Source organism: Dipodomys merriami, unplaced genomic scaffold (assembly GCF_024711535.1).
Source record: "Dipodomys merriami isolate MVZ:Mamm:240054 unplaced genomic scaffold, mDipMer1.0.p SCAF_1, whole genome shotgun sequence".
Taxonomy (NCBI): Eukaryota; Metazoa; Chordata; class Mammalia; order Rodentia; family Heteromyidae; genus Dipodomys; species Dipodomys merriami.
The window spans coordinates 11,033,406-11,052,916 of NW_027202270.1; positions in this window are offsets into that span (position 1 = coordinate 11,033,406).

Sequence of the window (19,511 nt, forward strand, 5' to 3'; positions counted from 1 at the left end):
AGTTATTGAGGAGTCAATCATGAAAACTGAGACATTCTAGACATTGTAAGAATAATTAACTTATTGGAGATAGACTTCACTAAATGTGGAAAGGTATGTAGTATAAAGGCACCTAGAAAAAAATGAAAGAAAAAATTCTCACAGAAATATAACCTAAATCCATGATGAAACTAAACCAAGCCCCAGTGTGTGTGTGTGTGTGTGTGTGTGTGTGTGTGTGTGTGTGTGTGTGTGTGTGTGTGTGTGTGTGTGTGTGTGTGTGTGTGCTTTTATTTTTTGTGAAGTCCCAAGTTATTCATCCCATTATAAAGGTGGGAACATTTACTTAAATAGTTAAATATATTGGCATGGCTTTAGCCATTGGTATAGTAGTATTCACAGAAGAAATTTTAGTCCTGAGATCAAGTCATATGATGGTATAGATTTGACCTGCTACATAAGCAGTTCCGTTCGCAGAACTCAACAACCACACAGTCCACTTCCAGCAGGGAGTCTGTTTTCAATCTCAAAACAAGTGACCAGAATATTCAATATCTTCTGAAATCATTATTGTATCAATCACTCTTGACACAAATTCATAGCTTAAATGTAGAAAATAAGTTGAAATTAGAAAGCTAATTTCAAATATGTAATCAAGCTACAGCCTCTTGCCAGGAACAGGCTTGCACTGCTGTTATCTCTTTAGATTTTATGAAGTGTGGAGGTCTCTTATTCATAAAATGGACAGTACCACACCATCATACTTCAAGCACTCAGACTTAAGAAAAGGTTTTCTCATACATTTTTATGACTGTTATTTCCTAATATTACTCATGAGTAAGAAATCCCACCTAATCTTCTTAAAGACCCCCTGAGACTCTAACATATTAAAGAGTTGAGATCATAGTGGGACAAACTTTTGAAACAACCAGATTGGATAGAAACTCATACCCCTCCCCACAGCTATTCCAGCCTTGAGGTACCTGATGCAAAGTATGTTAATCAATTGGAATGAAGGAAATAGAAACAGATAACTATGTGGATGTAATATTGCATGGAATTTGGAGCTTTTCTATCTGCTCTTATGGAGTCAAGATAGAACATCACAGCAAAGCTCTCTCCATCTCTAAACCACACTGGAGTGCTATTCCAAGAAGCAGAATCTGTCTGGCAGAGGACTGAGGGACATCAGCCATTTTCACCTAAGTATACATCAGTTCGGGCAATTCCCTTTTAGTGTATTCGAATTCTTGCAATATTGCAATTGATCTGAATTGCATGCACTTTCTTTTAACCGGAAGGGCCATAGTAAAGAAAGCTCAGTGACCCTTTACAAGATCTCTTTTTATATTTTTCATGAAAGAGGTGGTGGTTGCTTCCTCTAGGTGAGAACAGCCCTAATCTAATATTCTGCCCATCTGACACACAACAGCTTATATGTGAGGTAGTTATTTTTCTTAATGCTTATCCACAGTGAAATTCAAGAGCAAAGAAAATAATTGCAGTACAAGCACAAAGGTTGGCACCTCTTAGATTGGTGAGAACTAAATTAAGTTTTCATCTTGTTCCTATCACCACTACAAATAGAAAACATATCCGAGAGCTCTAATGTCTTTGGACATTAAATTACAACCATGTCAGATTTTATAACTGATTATAACTCATTTCAAAACAGCACAGGGACATCTCCACCACTAAATAATTGGTACTGTTTATTGTGAATGAAAAATGGAGAGACAAAGAATGACAGTCTTAGAGATAATGTAAGGAACATACACACACACAAAGAAAACCCACAGCTTACGTTTGTCAAGCTATGTAACATCAGAAGTTCTTTATAGGGTCATAGGGGAGCTATATGTGGAATCTTGAGGAACCTCCATACCGCTTTCCAAGTTTATACTCTCACCAACAATGTAGTAGGGTTCCCTTCTGGCCACATCCCCTCCAGAATGTGTTGTTATTAGAGTTCTTGATTATAGCCATTCTAACAGGGATGAGGTAGAATCTTAATGTTTTGATTTGCATTTCTTTTATGTTTAAGGAGGTTGAGCATTTCCTCATGTGTCCATTGTCCATCCTTCTTTCCTCTTCAGAGAAGTTTCTCTTTAAGTCTTTAGCCCACTTATTTATTGGGCAGTTGTTTCTTTGAGGATTTGTTGGTGGTGGATTTAATTTTTTGAGTTCCAAGTATATTTTAGATCTGAGACCCTTTTTGGTTGTATGGCTAGTGAAGATCTTCTCCCAATATATAGGCTTTCTATTGATCTTGCTAGCTATATCCTTTGCCATGCAGAAGCTCTGCAGCTTCATGCAATCCATTTGTCCAACCTTTCTTTGATTTGTTGTGTTTATGGGTCTCTATTAAGAAAAATTTGGCCTGTGCCAAGACCTAGGGTTTCTCGTATTCTGTCCTGTAATGTTTTCAGGGTGTCTGCTTTGATTCTGAGGTCTTTGATCCATTTGGAGTTGTTTCTGGTACAGGGTGATATGTAAGGATTCTAGCTTTAGTTTTCTACAAGTGATTAACCAATTTTACCAGCACCATTTACTGAAAAGGCTGTCTTTCTCCCATTCCATTTTTTAAGCTCCCTTATAGAAAATTAGGTGGCTATAGGTCTGTGGGTTCCTTTCTGTGTTTTCCATTCTATTCCATTGCTCCTCAGGTTTGTTTTTGTGCCAGTACCAAGCTGTTTTGATTAGTATGGCTTTGTAGTAGAGTTTGAAATTTGGTATTGATATTCCTCCAGCACTGTTTTTTCTGTTACGGATCATTTTTGCTATTCGGGGTCTTTTATTGTTCCATATGAAATTTTGGATTCCCTCTTTTGTTTCCTTGAAGAATGAGGTTGGAATTTTGATAGGTATTGCGTTGAATTTGTAGATAGCCTTGGGAAGTATTGCCATTTTCACGATGTTGATCCTTCCAATTCAGGAGCATGGGAGGTTTTTCCACTTTGTAAGAGCTCCCCTATGACCCAGCAATCCCACTTTTGGGCATTTACCCAAATGATCACAAACAAGACCATACCCAAGCTACCAGCCAACTATGTTCATTGCAGCATTATTTACCATAGCTAAGATATGGAACCAAGCCAGATGTCCCCCAGTAGATGAATGGATCAAGAAAATGTGGTGTATATATACAATGGAATTCTATGCCTCCATCAGAAAGAATGACATTGCCCCATTTGTTAGGAAATAGAAAGACTTGGAAAAAATTATATTAAGTGAAGTAAGCCAGGTGCAAAGAACCATAGGTCCCATGGTTTCCCTTATTTGCAATAACTAGTATATGTCTGGGACAAACAGAAAAGGTCAGATAATATGATGTTAAGCAAAATGAACCCCAAGTTAGGGACACAAGTGGTTTTTTCTTTCTTGCTACTGTTTCTAAGGTATTTATAAGATACCATGTGATTTTTTTGTTGCTTTGTATGTTCCTCCCCCGCCTTCCCCCCCCCCCCAGTACAACCCCTGTTTTCACTGTCTTTGATGTTGATAAAATTTGTGGAGGGGAAGGGAAAAAACAAATTGTTTAAATAAGGATACAGGTTGACCCATTGCAACAATGAGATGTACAAGATGCTATGTTGAAAAATGAACTTTACAATTTAGGCAGGGGTGGGGATGCGGAGTAGGGATCTGGAGGGAGGGAGGAGGATAGTTGAGGGGGGATGGGAAGGAAGGGATGGTAGGGAAAAAACAAAGGAGGAGGCAACAATGCTTGATAAGAAATGTACTCATTACCTTGCTCATGTAACTGTAACCCCTCTGTACAGTATTTTCACAATAAAAACTTATTTTTTTAAAAAAAGAAGTTCTTTGTAGACAAAAATTGAAATGAAAGTCAGCATAAGAGCATGGTAAAAAATATCTGTTTCCTGACGTACCTCAGCATAAACAAAGTAATAACACAAATAACTGGTATTTTTTTCTACAGACTCTGTAGTGTTTTATGTAGACTTGTCTTTGTAAGGGTGACTGATTTTAAAAGTAAACATATGGGTTTAAAACAAACACTTCTAATTTCTTCATCAATTGTCTTCTAGAATATTGTTCTTTATGTATCATAAAGTATATTCATTCTCTCTCCAAGGGCTTTCCTGGTGTTCTCTTCTCTAGGGCAAAGTTCTACCATTTAATTTTCAGCCTCTTAAGAATGATTATATCAGTGTGGTCTTTTAATTGTATCCTTCAAAGAGCATTACAACTTGTACAATGCTGTTACTGTCCTTCCCTTTCTGTTTCTTTCCCCCTTTTCTGTTTCTTTCTTCTTTGTCTTTCTCTCCTTGGCCTTCTCCTTTCCTTTGTCTCTTCTCTCATCTTTACCTTGTATCTTTTTCTTCCTCTATGAGATACATCATTGGTTATTTTCTGTTTCAATTCATTTTCTTTCCCAGAGCTAATAATCTTGCCTTAAATTTTCCAACAGAGACCCCTTCAATTGATATTCTTATTATCTAGCATTCTCCTCCCCAAAATCTCTATCTCGTCAAGAATATGACAAATTACTTTTCATTACATATAACAGAAAGCTAGGGGCAACTGTCAACTAGACTGTGATCAGGACTGATTTCTCTAGTTTTGCAATATATTGGCCTGGTAGTTAACTAAAGAACTTAATGAACTTTAATGAACTACTCACTAGACTCTTTGTGGACTGTTCACCTTGTGGGTGGGGATGGGAGGGAAGCTGGGAGAAACCAAGGGAGGGTGAGACATGGTTCATAAAGAATGGTACTCATTACCTGACTCATGAAACTCTAACCCTTTCATGTGTCATCTCTATAGTAACACGAAAATTTTCTTTTAAAAGCACTTAATGTATAGATAGCTACAGGTCTACAAAATCTACATATCTACATCTATTTATAATAAATATATATTATCTATAGATAGTAAATAATATAGATTATATATAGATAATATATTATCTCACACATGTATCGACATAACCCAGAAGTAAAGAAGGGATGGGAACTAATAATACTCCTGAGAGCAATTTCTAACATTTAGGAGATGAAACACACCGAGAAAGTACTCCAGATTTGTCTATATTTTTATAGGGACAATTGTGAAAATTATCTATAGATATATAGATATATAAATAATATATAGTATATAATAATATAAGTAATATATAATATATATACATATAATATATAAGAGATACAATCATATCTGTATCCTTGCTAGCCACTCAACTGTATGCAGTAATTCTTCACGCTATTGATCGTTCCCTATAATATCCCTTAGAGTCCATAATTATGACATTAATTTATTTGTTACATATCAATTATACATTTCCTCTTGTATGCCAAAATTTATTGTGCTCATATTGGGTCTAAAATCAGGGCTTGGAGGCTGTCTGTTAACTCTTATGCTTAAGGCTTGCCATCTACCACTTGTGCTATACTTGCATTTCCGGCTTTTTAAGTGGTCTATTGGAGATCAGTGTCTCACAGACTTTCTTGCCATAGACTGGCTTTGAACCACACTTTTTTTTATCTCAACCTCCTATGTAACTCTGATTACAGGTATAAGCCACTGGTGCCTAGTTTAATGCAAAGTTTCTTGAGTATTGTGTTAATCTCTGCCTTGTCCTAAGTATCTAATTCAATGTTTCTAACATTTTTTAGTGGTTGATTCATAGAAAGCTCCCTATAAATCAATGTTAGACAAACAAAAACAGCAAATGGCTAATTCACCAAAGGCAATTTCCTGAATGTATGTACTTTCCATTTACATTGTCAGAACCCCCATTATAATTGGGTAAAATAGCAACCAGTCTCTAAATTCCAGTCTAACCATCCTTACCGTTATATGACATTTTCTTAGTTCTGTGATTGAATCTATCCTTTAATTTTAGGTTTTTGATTAAAATTCAAATGTGTCAATAAAATACAGCTTACCAACTAACACCTTTTGTCATTAATATTATAATGAAGCCACATGGTTCATATTTTCTTAAAGGCATGTGAAAGGTAGTCTGGCTTAGTAGACATAGACAAAGCAGTAGAGAAATTTTTGATAGATAGAATATCTCCATATATTGTTTTCAATTCTAAGAGAGGCCTGATTGCTCACTGCTTAGTGGTAAATAAGACTGAAGTTCAAGCTGACTTTGACACTATTTCTGTTCTTCCTCCTGAATGCTGCCTTGATTCCAAACAACAGTGGTGGACACTTTCATTCAGCATGTAATTTCCTGTTAAAGTGTTCTCTACTTTGCTTTCTTTGATGACCTGAAAGGCCTCGCCGACATTCATAGACATAACCCAGAAGTGAAGAATGCATGGGATCTATGAATATGTCCAAGAGCAATTTCAAACATTGAGGAGATGAAACACCCTGAGAAAGTACTCCAGATTTTTCTATATCTTGATAGGGACAGTATATTACAGGGGCATTATATTACAGTGTCTGGGCTATCACGACCTCTCAGTAAATATTAATTAATTAAGTTAATAGGTAACTTAATTTATGACTGATTGCCTACAATTATTAAAGCTCTTATCTCTATGTGAGGCTTATCAACCTTGTAGTTGTCTAGCAACAAGAAATCCAATATAATTTAGTAAATCCAGATAAGTATCCTTGATTGAATTCCTGGAAATTTGCTTTTACTTTCTAGTTTATTTCCAACTGTACTTTTCTAAGAATAGTAAAAATGGAGATGGAGTGATATGTATGGACTCCTAATTGGGAAGATGAGTTTGTTTCCCAGAATGCTAGAGAAATTTTAAATGTATCATTTTCAAAATGCTCTCATGAAAACTACTAAGAAAGACAAATTCATTTCTATGAAGTGAATTGATGTAAGTCTAGATGCAATGGCTGTAACTACAAACCTGCTGAAGCACACAGACACCCGAGATTCATTGGATAATTAGAGCTCCTTTTTACATTTAGAAGCTTTCAAATGTGTGGCTTCTCTGAACGATTAATTACGCAGTTTAGCTATCATTATGTTTCCTCTTTCTTGACCTATCTCATATCCACTATCTGGGAAAGAAAGAAAGAAAACAAACAATGTACTAATCACATCACTGCCACCGGTTTTGTTCAGAAACTTTTGGAAAGCTAATGTTCAAATATCTACTGTTTAAATGAAACTCATAATAGTTGTGCAGTAATCAATGACAGAGTCAAAAATTGAAGCCAAGCATATGAGTCTCAAGCCAATACATTTAAATAACATTTCAAAGACTAAATATTCTCCAAGTTAGATAAAGCTTAAAACATTCAGTGAGCCAGGTGCAGGTGGCTCACACCTGTAATCTTATCTACTCAGGAGAATGAGATTTGAGGATCATGGTTCAAAGCCAGCAGGAAAGGCCGTGAGACTCTTATCTCCAATAAACCACCAGAAAACCAGAAGTGGCACAGTGGCTTAAGTGGTGGAGTACTAGCATTGAGCTGAAGAGCTGAGGGACAGCGCCCAGGCCTAGAGTTCAAGCCCCACGACCGACAAAAAAAAGTTGATGTTGGGAAAACTGAGCATCCATATGCAGAAAACTAAAAGTGGATCCCTGTTTGTCACCATGTACTAATATCAATTCAAGGTGAACCAAAGACCTCAATGTCAGACCTGAAATTTTGAAATTAGTACAAGAGTGAGTAGGAGAAACATTAGAATGTATAAGTATATATAGAAACTTCTTTGATACTAGCTATTTCTTGGCTAAGGGAACTACATTTCCTTTATGCATTTCCTTTATTACTATTACAATAAATAAAAAATTGAATATTTCTTCTGTGCTAAACAATACATGTCACATGTCACTGATGTTCTTTTTATATGTGAAAAATCAAAGACAGAGAGGGTTAATTAATTCAAGATCACACAGTTAGTAAATTTCTGTGTAGGGGATGAAAACTAAGCATGTCTAATTCTTTTTAATAAATATTTTAATGTCTTTAGTTAGTTGTACAGAGGGATTTCAATTCAACATGTCAGTGTATGAGTAAAATGCACCTGGATTAGTGTGAACCCTTCCATAATTCTCTTCCTTCCATTTATCCCAATCCCATCCACCCCTGAAAGTTACCTGGACCCATTGTCACACAGGTACATTGAATATTTTCATTGCTTTGCAATTCTTTCTTTTCTTCAATTCATCCATAATTCTGAAAAAAAACATGTTTTAGCTTCCTGGTATTCATTTTTGTTAAATTGTAAGTTAGTTGTTCCAATGAATTCCATTATTGGAATCTCCTCTTTCATACACCATATGTGTCAATTTCCATATCTAATTTCAAAACTCATATTTGGGGCTTTTGTAACAGTGAAAGTCTACAATTGAAAGTGCCATCTCCCATTTCTGTGGGTTGATGTTCAGTGGTAGTTGCAACTGGACTTTTTCTGTTGGTGGTAGTGGTTGTAGGGCTTGAACTCAGAGCCTGGGCACTGATGATGAGCTCTTTTGCTCAAATCTAGTGCTCTACCACTTTGAACCACAGCTCCATCTCCAGTTTTTCAGTGGTTAATTACAGATAAGAGTCTCACAAGGACTTTTCTGCCTGGCTGGCTTGAAATCACGATCCTCAGATCTCAGCCTCCTGAGTAGCTAAGATTACAGACCTGAGCCACCAGCATCTGTAATCCAACCATCACAGGACTTCTAACACAGCGTTTAATGAAAAACATAGGAGAACTTGAGGGAGCGTCTTCCTAGGAGGGCCCACACAAAACTGACTACCTGTGTCTCCTGACAACACAGAAAGTGGTTGAGATCTACCTCCTCCCACAAAGGAGCTGGTGACTTCAAGGAAGATATAGGGAGCATATTTTCTTGGTGATTTTGTTTTGCTTCCGTGGCCTTCTTTGTGAAATTCACCCTGGTGGGTTTTCCCTAGATTCCTCTTTATGGTACCAGTTGTTCATGCTGTTTGTTATCTTGTTCATTGTTTATTATTGTTATTATTGTTTATTATTATTTATTATATGTTCACCCAGAAGACCAATGCATCTTTCCTCCTGTGTTTACCAACTGCTTGAAGTCAGAAACTCAATCTTAATGTTCTGTGTAACTACCGTACCCAGGCACAGGACACTCTTATCAATGGAAGTCCAACTACAGGAATTTGTGTTAAATAAATACAGGGATTAATTGAGTTAATAAGGACACGTTAAAGTCAGCAGACACACTCAGTGTCTTCCTTGCTGCAATATCCTCATGGAACTTGATTAATTTCAAATCTACCACTAGTAAAATAAGTACATAATAGGATTGAGTTTTGCAAATCTTCCTGAGAAATGTGTGACTGAGCTATAATTTTTTTTTACTATTTTTTCTATTATGTCTACTCTTGCCATTTAGTTTCTCTGGCTGTAACATGCAGGAAGCATATGATCAAACATCTAGAAATCTTTGCAGGAAAGATTAAATGGTAAGCATTCGCATTACCTTTTTGAAAACTGTCACCCCATCCAGGCCAAAGCTGGCCAGCTTTCTCATGTGGTCGACATATGACTAGGCTATCAGAAACAAAAGAAACAGCTGTGCTCAAATCTCCCCATATTGTGAGTCCTTTGATCTTTTATTTGGATAAATGTAATATCCCCAGAGGAACTGAAAAAAAATCTGCCTCACAAATACCTGGAACATCTGGTGTGAACCACCTTCTTTTAAACCACTTAAGTAAAATCATGCAGAAAAACTAGAATGAATATCATTTATCATCTAAATCATGTGGGGAAAGCCTTACAGCAGCACTAAATTACTATATTCTAGTTAAACATTAATTATAATAAAAATGCAAAGTGTTGTAAATATATTTACCTACTCAATTTAGTTTCTACCTTTGGATAAAATCATTACTCCCAATTCTAGACTTGCATGTGCAGAAACTTTCCATGCGTATAAAATTGATTTTGGTCAATACAACATAGACTTGTTTGTTTTATAATTTATAAGTATCATAATATTCCATTGTATTGATGCCACTTTCATATTATTTATTTACTTGATATACCAGAATAAAATTTGAATCTTTTATATTACTATCATATATCTTTACAGTGCTACTCAAAGTTTAAAGTCTTCACCTTTCTCTACATTAATCTGTGTAGAAGTTGAATATAATAGCTGGACAATAGTGTCTCACACCTGCAATCCTAGCTACTCAGGATGCCAAAATCTGAGAAACATGGTTCAAATTCAATCTGGGTAAGCAAGTCCATGAGACACTTATCTCCAATTAACTACCAGAAGACCAGAAATGTAACGGTGGTTCAATCTGGTAGAGTGCTAGCCTGGAGCAAAAAGTCACTGGGGCAGTGCTCAGGCCCTGAGTTCAAGCCCCAGGACTGACAAAAAAGAAAGAAAGAAATTGAGTATCACTATTTAACAATGCCATTAAACTAAGTGTGTTGAGGCAACATATTTTCAAAATTGTCCACAACAGATTGTAAGGGGGAAATTCCACTGGCTACAGCCTGAGCAGTAAAGGTACTTGAGTCATAGCAATGACTAACATGATGTAGGTACTGAATAAATTATCTGTAGGAAGACTCAACATGAGCACATGTTTCTATGTTTGCTAAGATATAGCTTCGACAAAGTTATTATTGAACAAAATATGAAACATGACCAAAGGGAATAATATAAATTCACTTCTTATTGTAATGGAGTTATTTTCATTCAGCATTAGATGAGAACAACGAAGAGTAGCTTGTTCTCACTCAGCATTTTGAAAATGTGAGTAATGCATTATTTAAGCTTATCAAATATGCTAACTCAAAAGACTTGACTTGCCAAACCCTATTCATCTGAGTCAGAGATCGTAGATTCCATTTAGCCTTGCTAATACATGCTATGCAGGGTATCTTGCCATAAAGGAAACAAGCAAAAGAGCAGATCAGACTGATGAGCTCCTCATCTTCCTTCCCTCTATTGGACTGTCTGGCCCAGGATCTCTGTTTGCTCATTACCTATCTCCCACTGTGGTGAGCATGTACTTTTTGAAACATATCCATTGTATACATGACATTTTCAAGTAAACCATATGGCATAAATTGTGCCTTTCTTGAGTATACAGAGTGTTTAACGAGGGATAGCCTATTAAGAACATGCCATAGATATGGATTCTCCAGGAAACACTACTGGTCTGTTTATTTGGAGGTCTAGTTATCATGCTGATAAGGCGATTGGATGGTTTATCTGAATTCTTTCTTTTCTCAGTTCATTCACTCTATTAAAAAGAATAAATGGATTGTAAACTAGGTTCTTCCTACACATTGACTAAAACTCAATGAAAATTACCCGTCAGATATTAAAGGTAGTTGGTTGAGATCAAGAGAACTTATGTGATGAGAGAGAGAAAGAGAGAGAGAGAGAGAGAGAGAGAGAGAGAGAGAGAGAGAGAGAGAGAGAGAGAGAGAGAGAGAGAGAGAGAGGAATGGAGAGAGGAGAAATGGAGAGAGGAGACAGAGACAGAGAGAATGGAGAAAGAGAGAGAGAGAGACGAGACTTATTAATTCACTTAGAACAACAGCAATGCATTCTTGAAGGTAGAAGTCCAAAGTCCTCTTGAGAGTTGGCTCCATCAGGAGGCTCTGTGGGAAAATCCATTCCATGCTTTTTCTCTGGCTTTTGTAACAGATACATCACAGCAATCTCCGTTGTCTCTTGTCATAGAGCTGTCTATTCCATATATCTGTCTCGATGTCTGTCTCTCCATGTTATACCCCTTCTTCTAAGGACATCAGTTATTGAAGTCACATCTTCTTTATACCCAGGATGATTTCTTATCAAGACCTTAATTGCATGTGTAAAAGAACATAACTTCAAATGAGCTCAGCTTCAGCTTTTGACAAAAAAGGCACTATTTGCCAGTTACACACTGCATTAGAATATGCCCTGATAAGAAGCTTGGCAGTTAAGCCCATAACTAGGATGAATGAAGTGTGAAAGTGTGCAAACCAGACTCATTTACAAGATCTTCTTAACACTGTTTTAAAAACTAAGCTTACCTTATAGCCCACTAAAACCCTGACAGTTCTTGTTCTTTACTAATTAAGTGGTTATTATTTTTATCTTGCAAATCCCTCTTTCATGTGTAGGTAAGGCATTTGTTTTCTTTCTCTTACTGCCACAGTGGAATGAAACTTTGTTCTCTTTCATCTTTTACAATCCCAAGTTTGAATCTCACTGCTTATTTGTTATCTGTTTCTATTCACTCTGATTCCTTGAAAATTGTAGCTTCAGGTTCAACGTTAATTATCCTTGCCATAAGACATAGTGAGTTTCCAGGCACTATGTTGGAAATAAACTTTTCAATTTGTGGGGGAAGAGTAGGGCAGTTGGGAAGAAGGGAAAGTGGGAGAAAATGAAGGAGGGGGGCGACATTGTCCAAAAATAAATGCACTCATTACCTTACTTATGCAACTGTAACCTCTCTGTACCTCACCTTTACAATAAAAAAGAAAAAGAAGAAGAAAAGATTTGGTGAGATTAATAACCACATTTATCCCATTTATCCTATATCTTACCATTCACGTTTTCCTCAACTAATTCTATACTGCCCTCCCCCAACTACTCATGATCATGCCATGGACTTTGTGCTTACATTACCTGTATCTCAACCAACATTCTCCAACCAACATTTCTGCTTTTCTTTTCATAATTCATTTTAGTGGCTACACCTTAAAATTCCACCTACCACTCTGGCTCATTTGCTCATCGATTCTATATATTTTAACTAATTGTTATTCCCCTTAATGCCCTCACTTCTTTCTCTTCTTGGAGAGCCCACACCATGCCAAGACTCCTCATTATTTTACCCTTCTATGTTTTTAGTGTATTTAATAACAAAACAAATGACCTTATCTTCTCTGTGTCTGCATCTACACAACAGAACTGCACTAGTGGAAAACAGAACTTCCTGATTTGCCCCCACACTAATTTTGTGGACCAGGAAAGCAAGAACCCCAAGAGCCACTGGACTCTTGTATCAAATTTCCCTAATCCAGTCACTTCCATTCTCACAGCTAGTTTCACTTCTTTCACAACATTCTCAGTTCTCTTCTCTCTAACACATTCTCCATCTTTCATTTCATGGACAGAGAAGAAACTATCAAAGAAATCTTTCACAAATCCTACTACACCTTCCCCCATGCACCTGAACATAGGTAGTCTGATGCATAAACTACTTGTGCACTAAATATCATCCATAATATGTCCAGTGAAAATAGTATCAATTCAGCAAGGTTTCTCCTTCCTCTTTCTCCATCTTTTGGGTATGTCATATCCCCCCCAAAAATGTTACTGATTGTCTCATATGTTAATAAAAACTCTAAAATACCCCCACAAAACTAGTTCTAAGGGTGTTTTTCCTTAAAAATACTTGTTCCCATTCCTGGAGTCCATTTTGATAAATATTATTTGTTATGATCATATAGTCATTGCTCCTTTCTGTTCCTCTCCTAAGAGTGTCCTCCTTTGGTTTCACTGTGTGTGAAAATCTAAAGTCCTGTATAATTTACACGTCCCGGTGTATTTTAGATGTAGCATCTGCACAAGAGAGACCATGTGCTGTTTTCCTCCCCAAGCTTGCCTCAGTTAACATGATTCGCTGAAGGTCCATCCATTTCCCCACAAATGATATAGTCTTCTTCCTAATGCTGTGTAAAATTCCATTGTGTATAGGTACCACATTTTTCAGATCCGTTCATCTATTTCAGGGTATGTGGGCTGTTTCTATAACTTGGCTCTTGTAAGCAGTGTAGCCATGGGCAGGGATGGCTTGTGATGTTCAGGGTAGATGCCCTGGAGTGGTATGGCTAGGTTGAAGAGCAGATCTATGGTTAGTTTTTTGAGGAAGCTCCAGACTGCTGTCCAAAGTGGTCATACTAGTTTACAGTAAGTTTTACTTTTGTGCAAGAGGAATGTGTTTGTGTTTATGTTTGTCCCAAGGCTTGAACTCAGGGCTTGGAGCTACACTAGATCACTTCTTCTTCTTTCTTCTTCTGCTTCTGCTTCTTCTTCTTCTTCTTCTTCTTCTTCTTCTTCTTCTTCTTCTTCTTCTTCTTCTTCTTCTTCTTCTTCTTCTTCTTCTTCTTCTTCTTCTTCCTCCTCCTCCTCCTCCTCCTCCTCCTCCTCCTCCTCCTCCTCCTCCTCCTCCTCCTCCTTCTTCTTCTTCTTCTTCTTCTTCTTCTTCTTCTTCTTCTTCTTCTTCCTCTTCTTCCTCCTCCTCCTCCTCCTCCTCCTCCTCCTCCTCCTCCTCCTCCTCCTCCTCCTCCTCCTCCTCCTCCTCCTCCTCCTCTTCCTCCTCTTCCTCTTCTTCCTGCTCCTGCGCCTCCTCCTCTTCCTCCTCCTCCTCCTTCTCTTCCTCCTCCTCCTCCTCCTCCTCCTCCTCCTCCTCTTCCTCCTCTTCCTCCTCTTCCTCTTCCTCCTGCTCCTGCTCCTGCTCCTCCTCCTCCTCCTCCTCCTCCTCCTCCTCCTCCTCCTCCTCCTCCTCCTCCTCCTCCTCCTCCTCCTCCTCCTCCTCCTCCTCCTCCTCCTCCTCCTCCTCTTCTTCTTCTTCTTCTTCTTCTTCTTCTTCTTCTTCTTCTTCTTCTTCCTCCTCCTCCTCCTCCTCCTCCTCCTCCTCCTCCTCCTCCTCCTCCTCCTCCTCCTCCTCTTCCTCCTCTTCCTCTTCTTCCTGCTCCTGGGCCTCCTCCTCCTCCTCCTCCTCCTCCTCCTTCTTTCTTCTCTATCTCCCTCTCCCTCTCCCTCTCCCTCTCCCTCTCCCTCTCCCTCTCCCTCTCCCTCTCCCTCTCCTTCTCCTTCTCCTTCTCCTTCTCCTTCTCCTTCTCCTTCTCCTTCTCCTTCTCCTTCTCCTTCTCCTTCCTTCTCCTTCTCCTTCTCCTTCTCCTTCTCCTTCTCCTTCTTCTCATGGCTCTTCTACTTGAACCACAATTCCATTTATGACATTTGTGGTGCTTAATTGGAGATAAGAGTCTCATGGACTTTGTTGCCCAGGCTGGCTTTCAATCAAGATCTTCAGAGATAAGCCTCTTGAGTAAGTAGGATTACAGACATGAGTCACTGGGCAGCTAACATATATTAATTTTGACTTCACTTACTTGTACCTAATTATGGTACAAATCATGCTCCCCTAAATGTATACATGAGGAAATGATCAGATCGGTGTTACTTTGTACATTATACTCCCTTGACATAACATTCCTTTAGAAGATTTATGTGTTTTTCTTTGTACTTCTTTTTCTCTGTTGGTCAAATTATCTTCACACCATCTCCACACATGTTTAATAGGTATCTCAACTGAATGTGTGTAGAACTCATCTCCTAATTTATCATACCAATTTAACTTCCTAAGCCTTCCACCTTTCAATAATGGAATTCCTGTGCTTTCACTTTTTTCTTCTCCTTCTCCTCCCTTTTCCCCATCTTCATCTTTTCCCTAGGTCTCCTTTTCCTCCTCCTCCTCCACCTACTTTTTCTTCTCCTATTCATCTTTTTTCAGGCTTACCTCCTTTCAGATTTTAGTTTTATAGTCCTTCGGCTAAGTGCCATTTCTCACCATTGCTTCTTTCTCTTCCTTCATGTATTAGCTCAGTTGTTAACCTTCTCAGCTATGACTTTGCTTCCATATTTTAAAATTAACCTCCCTCAGTACACTGCATTCTTGTTGCTTTATTTTTATATGGAGATTTTATTTCTTTTATTCTATTTGGTGCCTTAAAATTATTATAGTCAGAGTTGATTATTTATAATTGGTCCCAGACAAGAAAGCCTAGAAACACTTGAAAAGATTTTATAGAATTCCTGACTGAGCAATTCCTAGGTCTAAATCCAATATTTTTTAGAAGGCAGCTTGTGATTTGTCTGTCATTTTAATTTTTTACAGAAAATAATTTTCTTTCATCCTGTTTTTAAAAATATTGCTTGACAATAAATTTGGAATTTTGAAAATAAAACAAAACTGTTCTTTTATCCTTGGAAGGTTTCATAATTACTGCCCTGTAACCCTGGCGGCTTGAATCACACTAGCTCAGATGGGATTAACCACAGGAGATTTCTAAGTCAAAATACAGTTAGCATAAAAAGGAATAATAAAACACTAAAAAGTAAAACTAAAAGATGGTTGTATTGGAAACTTATGTCATTATTAATAGACTAAAGTAATAAAATACCAGTAAAATTGGGATCTTAAATAATGTCAGTTTATAGAAATTCAGCCTTTGGTGTGATTCAATTTTGATTCTCTGTGCTCAATTTTTGCACTTGTGAACTGTTTTATCTTCATTTTCTTGCATTATTTAAAGAAATATTGCAATGTAGTCTTCCTTTTAAAGAAAAACTATATTTCATGTGATTTCTTATTCTTTCTAAAAGTTATCTATTTTATTTGTTAAAACAAGCTTCCTAGAGGTTTAATATGTATGTAGAGTGGTACCATATATGTTATGCATACCATGGAAGGGATCTTTTTAGTTTCTTACACATTTGAGTATTTCCTTTTTTTAAAAAAAAAAGCTTATATGTAGCAATTTCCTTAGTACATGTTTTCTGAATTTTAGTTACAGATTGGTTATTATCATCTTATTAATGAAGATTTCATTCACATAATACAGGAATGATCTTTTTACCTGTATAAGTTTTACCTGGAGGGAAAAATGCATTTTAAGAGACATCTTTCTTAAAAGTGATTTTGTGACATCTCAGAAATGTTAGTCTTACATAGTTTGCCATGTTAGCATATAATAGCCTCTCCATTCAGATGCTGATCAGAGAGCTGTGGTTCATCCCTTCATCTTTCTTAGTCCATGAAATCTGGCAGCACACCCTTCATTCTACCTCCTAAATCCCTTCTGGACTGTCTTCCTCCTCATCACCAAGAGCCAGTGTAATATTCTGTCTTCTCAATTCCAGCTCACTCATCTCACACTCTTTCTGCTCCCTATTTGGTACTCTGCCTCCTGAGAAACAAGCAACTGTGCCCTTTCCTTTCTCTATGTGCTAACTTCAAAAAATATTAACATTAAGAAGTTGTACAAAGGAGGTGACATTTAGGAAGAAGTTTATGAATACAATGCAGCGTGATCAGTGTCACCACTTCGACATTCTCACCCCAACTTCAACCCACCTCTTCCCTTGTTTTCTTAGCATTGTAGTAGATACAATGAATTCTTGACCACATTCTCCTCCCATCTCCCCCTCATTCATCTATCTCTATTGCCTTGACCCCACCACCTGGCTTGGATCTATCCATTTCCTGGTTCTGATTTTGTTAGGCTTTGATATAGTCTTTCTAAATAATTATAGTATTTGTATTCTCCATTGAGTCTATTACACTTCAGTTAATTCATTTGTAATCCCTTGCTTACCACTCAATGTGTTTACCTATAGATTTTTAGGTACATTTTATCTACCACAAATGAGAGAAACTCTGCAATTTTTTCTGCATCTGGCTTACTTCATGTTATACACACACACACACACACACACACACACACACACACACACACACATATATATATATATATATACACACACATATTAATATGATATATATCCCACTTTTGGGCATTTGCCCAAATAATCACAAACAAGACCACACTAAAGCTACCAGCACAGCTATGTTTATTGCAGCATTATTTACCATAGCTAAGATATGGAACCAATCCAGATGCCCCTCAGTAGATGAATGGATCAAGAAAATGTGATATATATATGCAATAGAATTCTATGCCTTCATCAGAAAGAATGACATTGCCCCATTTATTAAGAAATGGAAAGACTTAGAAAAAATTATATTAAGTGAAGTAAGCCAGGCCCAAAGAAACATAGGTCCCATGGTTTCCCTTATTTGCAATAACTAGTATATGTCTGAGTCAATCAGAAAAGGTCAGATAAGTTGATGTTAAGGGAATGAACTCCAACGTAAGTATTCAAATGTTTTTTTTTGTTTTCTTTTTCCTTTCATGCAATTGTTTCTAACTTATTTATAAGATGATTTCTTTGTTGCTTTCTATGTCCCTCCCCCATGGTATAACCCATGCTTCACTGTATTTGATGTTGGTATAATTTGTGGAGGGGAAGGGGAAAAAAATCGTTTAACTAGGGTTGCAGATGGACCCATTGCAACAATGATATAAAGTCATTATGTAGAAAAACGAACTTTACAACTTTGGTGGGGGGTGGGGGGAGGATCAGATGGGCAGAGGAGGGAGTATGGGAAGGGATGGGAAGGGGCAACAAAGAGGAGGCAACAATGCTTGATAAGAAATGTATTCGTTATCTTGCCCATGTAATTGTAACTCCTCTGTACGGTATTCTCACAATAAAATAAATAAATAAATAAATAGATAGATAAATAAATAAATAGATAGATAAGAAAAAAGAAAGAAAAAATATATATTCATGTTATATATATATATACATAAATATTTCCCCAAGTATTTCAATTTTTTTACAGATGGTACAATATCATTCTTTCTAATGGATAAGTAAAATTCCATTGTATACATAAGTATACCACATTTTCTTGATCCATTCATCCATTAAGCAGCATCTGGGCTGATTTCACACCTTGGCTGTGGTGAATTGTGCTACAATGAGCATGGTTGTGTTAGTGGCTTTACTGTAACCTTGTTTGTGTTTTATTGGATAAATGTCCACAAGTGGAATTGCTGGAGCATAGAGCAGATCTATGTTTAGTTTTCCAGAGTGGTTGAACTATTTTACATTCCTATCAGCAGTGTATTAGAGCTAACTTTTAATAGTTAGATTAAAACTTCTGTACCCATATCATTGGGGCTCTCATCGCCCTTAAGTAATTATGTATTATTCTTGGTCTGGTTTATTTCAACTATACTGATACTTCTTGTTTCTATAAAGACACCCAGACCCATCAATTAGCTACTTTCTCTGTCCTTACGAAGACCTCTCACACTCTTTCTCTGATAGGTCTCAGTCAAATGTCCCTTTTTCCAGAAGACCATGAATTGCTCTGATACTTTTACCCATCCAGAACAAATTGGGTTTCTGGTGATTAACCATGAAACATTTTCTAATCTGCATTTATTAGCATTTATTTAATATTAATACAGTTATTTTTTAAGACTACAGTCCCTACTTGACCAAAAAAATTTCATAATGATAATAACCACTAGATATATTCACTCCTTCATTGATGGTATCTAATAAACAGCATAACATAGTAAATAGTGATGAACACAAAGTTAAAAAAATTCAATTCTGAACTTATTTGAAAATCTATACTAGAAGTGTTTTAGTGATTTAATTATAGAAATATGGCATCATTTTATATACACCATAATATCTACATAGACATATTTTCCAAAGTATAATTAAAACTTTTATGTGTGACTATATAGACTTGATTTCCCATGCAAGCAGCCTGATCCAGAAGTCCAATTTATTTTCTGTGTTAGCTCTTATTGTTGTGATGAAATGTGCAATGAAACAACTGAAGAGAGGAAGCAATTCATTTACATACTTGTTTATATTTTTGTGCTAGTACTGAGGCTTGAACTCAGGGCCTGGACACTGTCCCTT